Raw genomic sequence first — 8,196 nt, 5'->3', positions numbered from 1 at the left:
GACCAATGCACTTGCCTCAGCAGGCACTTAGTCAACTGATCTATCTCGCAGGGCTCTGGATTTGTAACACACAAAATGGTGAACAAATACATTTCTTGTTGTTTAAATCCATCTAATTTGTGAAATTTTACTATGACAGTCGAGTTCATATCCTTCCACCTTACACAAAATGTTGAAATGATTTACATTATCATTTTATAAAAGCAAAACCTTTAGCAATATCTATCAGAATCTGCATTCTGAGCCTGGCTTACCTCTGCAGACTTATCTCACAGGGATCTCTTTTTCACTTTCCACCCTTCACATACATGATCTTTTCACATGATCAGATGAATTGTAAATTCTTCAATGACTGTATCAGAGCTTCCTGTTTTCTGCTCTCATTTCTCTCTGCAAATATCTTAACATATACTTGTTTGTATTATCTTGTGAATAGCATTTACCTTTTTCATGACATAGTAAATCATAAGAGGATAGAGACTATGTGGTTTTGTTCCATATTGACACATCAGTGCCAGCATAGTGCCTGATTTATGAAGTATTTAACACACATATAATAAATAAGTAATTTAATGAATAAAGAAATGTTACATGAATACAATTTTTCATCAAATAATTTTGGATAGTCCACCAGTTTTTAAAAGGTTTAAAAATGTCACTGCATTTTTCAATTAAGATATTTTGTTGACTTTAGTAATAGCAGTTGAATTAATAGTCATTATATTGTACTGGGGAAAGGATTGAGCTTAGAGATATGTGTATATTTTCAACTAATTTTGAGAGGAGTATGCAATCCGACCCAATATGAACAGAAGGGTGATGGCTTACGTTTGAATGTCACCCACAGAGTCTTATGTGATCATGGGTGACTTTTAGAGGTGACTGAATTTAGAATTTTTGATGGATTCATTGTCCAGTACTGGGATTAAGGGCAAGAGTGATACACCCACCCAAAGGTGGGTACCCTGATACTATATAAGGGACTGAAAAAAGCTTTTCTTCTCTCTCCTCTCCCTTTTATTGCTTTTGCTGTTTTCCATCACCATGAATGGTTGTCCCTCTGCTATGTACTCCCTTTGGAACCAAGTGATTATTGACTGAAAATTTTACAAATTGAGCTAATTAACACTTTTCCTCCTTAACTTTGTATTAGACATTTTTGTCCCAGCAATGAAAGAAAAGTTACTAAAACAATAAATAGCTTTTATTTAAGAATGGAAGAGTTGGATCCTAGCATAAATATAAGGAGTTAATAAAGATAGAGGTAGTACTAATATGAGGAAGGAAGAATCCAGAAGCAATACAGAAAAGAAGAATCAAGTTAAGCAGTATAAGATACACTGTCATGAAAGGGGAGCACTTCCTCTCAAAAAGGAAAAAATAAATACAAGTATAAACAATCTGTTGAAAGATATATATGAAGAAGAGTGATCCTTGATACTTACTTTTCCCTCTTCAAAAGAGTGCCAGGTCTCATGAAATATAAAATAGTTTTACAGTATTCTTGTCAGCTCTTTAATAGTTCTGTAGCAAAACAAAGGACAGCAATTGATGGTGTTAATTTAAGATTGAAAAGTGGCAGTGTAGGTGATTTTAAAAGACATTGTAGTAAAAAAAGGCTTTGCAAGTAATATATTAGTGTAATTACTATATAATTTATATAAAATTGTTATACTGTACCATTCCTCAAGTTATTAGAGGCTCCCATATACGGTCTTTCAATCTCTATTATTAATTGCATATGATAGAAAAAAATTCGCTAACATCTAAATTTGTACCATTTTACCTATCCTCCAATAATATATACAGATCAACCAAGAATAAATAAAACTACATGGAACATAAAGTTTGTTGTAATTTAAAGACAGAGAAAACTATGAATTTCCCATTACTTGAAAATAGAAAAAAATAACACTATATTCAGCAATTGTAGCGCTCAAACTCATACTGAAATATTCTTTCAGAAAGTGAGAGTGGAAAAATTACTTGAAAAAGAAAAGAACAGAGTGAAGTCAGGCCTAAGAAAAACAAATCCACTAAAATCATAAAAATATTGACAATATAATAGGTAAGTAAAAACACTAAATTCAGAATTGTGTAGGACACTGCTTGTAAGCCTTACTTCTAGGTGAAGAGATTAGAAAGAATGGGTAGGTGCTCTTGAAAGATAGGGCACTAAAAAGAACAAATATATGAATAAAAACTCAGAATATAGAAAATGAAAGAATTGAATAATTATACCATCCAATTTCTTTATTAACTGCTACTACAGCCAATTTGCTCCTGCCACACTGAAAGTATAGGTGATTGTTGAATTAGAAACCTTATAAGCCACCCCAAACATGTCTGTTGGAAGAATATGTAAAATCAATTTATGATATATTATAATCATGGTTATGATTTAGATCTAAAATATCCCCCAAAGTCTTATATTCAAAATGTAGCTTTTGCAAGGTGATTGGAACAGGGAGTGTTAGGTGGTATATTTATCCATTGATGAGTTCATGGCTGAATATGCTATTAGGAGGTTAAGTCTGGTAAGAAGAGGCAAATCATGTGGAGGCACAATGTAGAAGTGTGCATTCTTATCCTCTTCTCTTCCTCTCCCTCTGCTTTTTCGTTGCCATGGGCAAACAGCTTTCCTCCACCATACAGTTTCACTATTTCATTTCTGCCTTGAAACCAGTTGACCATAGGTCATACTGAAATAGTGAGCCAAGTAAACCTCTCCTCCTTTAAGTTTCATGTATCAGGTATTTTGTCTCAAAAATGAGAAAGCTGACTAACACAATGACAAAACACAAACCGAATTAAAATATTTCTGTTGCTAACCTTGACAACTTCTCCATACTGACAACCACTACCAAACAACAAAGCAGGAAAATAATAGAAAAATACTTTTAAATAGCACTAAATCTCCTCAGTCACTTAGAGCAATCAAAGTTCAACTTTTAATCAGAAATTCACAAAAGCACAAATAGAAATGAGTAAATAATAGGAAAAAAGAAATGTGAGTTGAATAAATTCATAAAATATATCAAATGAAAGGAATAAAAAAATCTCAAATGAAGTCCGCATTACAGGTTTTTATACTAGTGGTAATCTCAAGTTCAATAATATAATATTTCTGTCTGGAGGTGACAACTTCGCCATGACAACATGCCTCTCGATCATCTTCAGCATTCTCCAGAGGAGAAGAGAAAGCACAAGAAGAAGCACCTGATACAGTGGCTGAGTTCCTACTTCACAGACGTTAAGTGCTCAGGATGCTAGAAAATCACCACAGTCTTTTGCTATGTACAGACAGTAACTCTGTGTGTTGACTGCTCCACTGTCCTCTGCCAGCTTACAGGAGGGAAAGCAAGGCTTACAGAAGGATGTTTTTTCAGGAGGAAGCAGAAACAACAGAATCCTGAATCAAGATGAATGGGAAGCCATCACAATAAACACATTTTGGATTGAAAAAATAAAAATCTAGGTCTGGCGGCAGCCATTAGGTAAGCCAAGATGGGTGCGTACAAGTACATCCAGGAGCTGTGGAGGAAGAAGCAGTTCAAAGTGATGTGCTTTCTGCTGTGGGTCCACTACTGGCAGTACTGCCAGCTCTCGGAGCTCCATAGGGCTCCTTGCCGCAGCCGGCTGGACAAAGTTCGCAGACCGGGATACAAGGCTAAGCAAGGGCATGTCATATACAGGATTCGTGTGCACCGTGGTGGCCACAGACGTCCAATTCCTAAGAAAGCAACTTACGGCAAGCATGTCCATAATAGCGTTAACCAGCTGAAGTTTGCGCAAAGCCTTCAGTCTGTTGTTGAGGAGCAAGCTGGATGCCACTGTGGGGTTCTGAGAGTTCTGAATTCTTACTGGTTTAGTGTAGATTCCACACACAAATTCTTTGAGGTTATCCTAATTGAACAATTCCACAAAGCCATTAGTAGAAATCCTGACACCCAGTGGATCACCAAACCAGTTCACAAGCACAGGGAGATGCGTGGGCTGACATCTGCAGGCCGCAAGAATTGTGGCCTTGGAAAGGGCCACAAGTTTCACCACACTATTGGTGGTTCTTGCAGTGCAGCTTGGAGAAGGCGCAATACTCTCCAGCTCCACTGTTACTGCTAATGATATAAGTGATGTTTGTAAAATTCATAATCCAATAAACAATTTAGGACAGTTCTTCTGCTTAAAGGTGCTATTTGTTAAGTAGTCTACTGATATATGAATGTTTTGTCAGATGGACTTTAAAAGTGCAATAATGTTTGAAGACTATAAATGGTGGTGTACCTTTGTTTCTAATATAAGATTTCTTTGCTTTATCTTATTGGGGGTTATATGTCAGTGTTTAAAACATACTTTGTATAGTAGGTGTAAAATAAATTCTTTAAAAGAAAAATGCTAAAATTAGCCCTTTAAATCTGTGTGGTCCATGTAATGAAACATACAGCTTTATTGGGATATTGCAATACATGGCTGATTTGAAGCTGTTGGGTGTTTTGAAGTTTTGCAAATACAAATTTAAGATCAGATAATCTTGTGTTATTATATGTAGAACAGGTTAGAGCTTTTCTCAAATTCAGAAATCCCATTTGTATAACTGATTCTGAAAGTGTCCAAACTCCTGATTTGACTCCATGAAATTATGTATTTGATGCACAGTAGTCAGCAGGGATATTTAGAGTGTGTTTTAAAGCTCATGGATGTTGAATGAATATTGGGTAAATTTAATGTTTGTAAGTGTAATAAATGCTAGTGGGGGAACTTGTAAAGTGTCCATTCAGTAGATACTTGAGAATATTTTTAACCCTATAGCTACATAGGGGAAAAGTATTGGCCCTGAGATCAGTTGATGTTATTGAAAGTTCATGATTTTTAAATTTTTGTTGTTCTTGTTCTGGTTCAGACTGCTCTCCCAAATTCTGGATTTGCTGACTTAAAAAGTAGAGGGTCAGGCAGTGAGATATCAATTGGTATAAGCACCTGCTCAGGCAAGCATAGGCTGGCCACTGAGACTGGGTGTGGTGGCACACTGTAATCCCAGCTTTGGGGAGGCTGATAACAGGAGAATCACTACTGAGTCCCAGCTGTATTGTGAAACCCTGTACCAAATATACAAAGAAAACAGATCTATCTGCAAATATAATTAGTAATTTCCCAGTACTGATTTTTCTTTCTAAAAGGGCTTCAAAAGGGTCAGTTTTTCAGAAAGCATTTGTTAACAGATAAATCCTTCCAGACCTGAGCTTTTATCAAAATGAGCAAAGAACCCAAACATTTTTTGACTGTAGAGGTATGAGTAAAGGAATAAATATCTACTAAATTTAAAAAATAAAAACAGAAATATCTATATAATATTTAAAAGAAAATGAATAACATCCATGTATTTATAAAACAAAAGTGTGACAATTAAATGTGATGTAGTATAAGTTTTCAATCTTCTCTGTGAGGACTTAGACTTTCTTCAACAAAATTTTTAAAGATTACCAATAAATAAAGACAATTGGCTAAGTATTTTAGATACCTATTGAAGAATTCAAATACATCACACATGCTTTCATCTGTTTTTTCAGTTTGGTGCATTTTTAAATCTTTAAAAAATAATCTTTACAAAGCCTTCTCTTCTTCAAACTAAGAAAATAATAATGTATTATTTATGAAAGATTTTCATGGCATATTGGTAAAATATATGATTTGCAACAATATGCACTTGCCACATGTTGGAATTTGGTCAGATACTTAAATCTTCTTTTCTTCATTCTCATTATTTAAAAACAGTAAATAACAAATTTATCTCATAAAATTATTAGAGGATTAATGGCCTAATTAGTTGCCAAAACTTAGGAAGTGTTCTACTAGAAAAATACCCAAAGGAAATGAATGTAAAAATGATTAAAGTAATTAATAAACCTATGATATTGCAGTATGAGCAATTGCTTCTTTCATTGGTTCATCTCAATGTTAATATTTTTCTTCACTCTACACATACTGTACTATTTTTAATAAGCAAGAATGTAATAGATATTGTTGAAAACAAAGACATTCTGTGAACAGGCATTGTTCACCAACAGTGTGTGAATTTCTCTTTAATTTTCATCAGTAAAAAATGTCATTGATTGAAGCCATATATTTGCCTTGTAAGCCCTGAAATAGAAATTTCCTCATGATTGAAATTTTAAAAAGAAGGCAAATCTTCCACACTTGACAACTATGTTTTTTTGTTGTGCTTTAAAATGTGTTCAGACTCTTTCTTTATTCTATAATCAGCAATGACTTTAACATCATGGTGTCCTGTTTTTATTTCAAATATTGTGGCAGCATTATTAACTGCCACATTATAAGAAAATAAAGTACCCTCTCCCGAAAATGGTGAATATTTTTATTACTATTTTTCAGTTCCCATTTTCTATCTTTCTTCCCTATAGCTTATATTGTAGGTTGATATTCTCTTAAACAAAGATTCTGGCAAAAACCAAAAAATATATTTATTCTGTGCATGTATTTACTGCATAATTCTGGAGTACAGTTTTTTAAACAGATTTACATCCTAGACTAATTAATAAATGTAAGAGTTATCATTAGAATTTTAAATGAAATTTTTAATTAGAGTCCATTGTGTTTGTTTTCTTCTCATTTCAAGTACGTAAGACATAGAAATTGGTGACACTAGAGAACTCACACAATTTTTATGGTTTCTCATTAAATTTCATCTTTACTAGAGTTCATTTTTAATGTGACTTCAACCTATTTAAATTTTGTGGACAGGTTTTCTGTTCCAGAATATTGTCTGCTAAAGTTCTACATACTTTTATAAAGAATCCATCATTTGCTGTTCTTGAGTAGAATAGTCTACAAATGTCAATTAGTTCAAATTGGTTGATAATGCTGTGTAGATTTACTGTGTCTTTGCTGATCATCTGACCATTTCATCAGTCAGCTATGTAAAGAGCAGAGTTTAAATCTTTGACTACATTTTGGGTCTGTTCATTTTCCCCTACAATTATATCAGTATTTGTTTTCTGTGATAGGAAGTTCTGATGTGTTATGTAAACATTTAGAATTGTTCTCACTTCAATGATATCCTCTTGACAATTTCTAGATTCTTTTATTTTCTTTAAACCTTTTAACATTCTTTCCCTTGAAAATGACCTGGGTGATTACTAATATAGCTACTTCAGTTTTTCTGGCTAGCGTAAAAGGAGTAGATCTTTCATACTGATTTTTCTTTTAATTTTTTTATGTTTTATGTGTGTTTCTTGTAGACACTGTATAAGTGGATATTGGTTTTGTCATACAATCTGGCATGTTCTGGCCTTTCATCTAAATGTTTGAACTTTGTAATTAATATGATTATTGACATTATTAGATGTATATTTAACTTCTTTAAATTTTCTCTTAATCTCCATTTTTGTCTTCTTTTAGCCCCTTTTCATCTTCTTTGAGATTGTCTTTTCATTTATATGATTATATTTTATCACTATTATTGGTTTATTACAATTAATTATGTTTTTTATTTCCATTGTTGTTTTGATGTTTGGAGTATGTATATTTAACTTTACACAGTCAAGTGACAATATAGTATTCAAGTTATAGCATGGTTTTACACATATAGAAGAACCTTAAATAGTATACATTGATTTCATCCTTTATACATTTATGTGACTCTTGTTATATATTTGAAATTCACAGTAAATTCTTATTTTTCTTTAAGCAATTATATTTTTAAGAGAATTAAATAATTTATTATACATTTACCTATGTAGTTAGCATATCTGGTATTTATTCATTTGTATGAAATCATATTTCCATTTCATATATGCCTTTTATATAGAAATTTTACTTTAACATTTCTTATACTGCAAGTGTATTGGCATTTAATTATTGCAACTACTGTATATGTGAACACATTTTGATTCACATTCAATATTTAATTTCTTCATTAAAACATAATTATTACATATAATCATGTGATATGATGTGATATTTCATACATTGTACAATGAGCATCAAATAGTGTAATTAACATTTTTACCTCCTTATCATTATAGCATGTTTGGAGCTGCTGAGTGCTTTTCTAGTTATTAATAAAACACTAGTTTATTGTGGAATATAGTCACCTTACTATATTACAAAGCATTTGAAATTATTTATTCTAAGAATTTTGTGCTCATTCCCCAGTCTCACTTAATTTGCCCTCCCTTA

At 32.7% G+C, this 8,196-nt stretch overlaps 1 pseudogene; it reads left to right on the top strand.

The window, feature by feature from the left end:
- Positions 1-3,507: 3,507 nt before the first annotated feature.
- On the top strand, positions 3,508-4,130 carry LOC101581926 (annotated as a pseudogene).
- The last annotated feature ends 4,066 nt before the right edge of the window (positions 4,131-8,196 follow it).

Source organism: Octodon degus, unplaced genomic scaffold (assembly GCF_000260255.1).
Source record: "Octodon degus isolate 3935 unplaced genomic scaffold, OctDeg1.0 scaffold00718, whole genome shotgun sequence".
Classification (NCBI taxonomy): domain Eukaryota; kingdom Metazoa; phylum Chordata; class Mammalia; order Rodentia; family Octodontidae; genus Octodon; species Octodon degus.
This window is presented reverse-complemented; position numbering and strand designations above follow the sequence as displayed.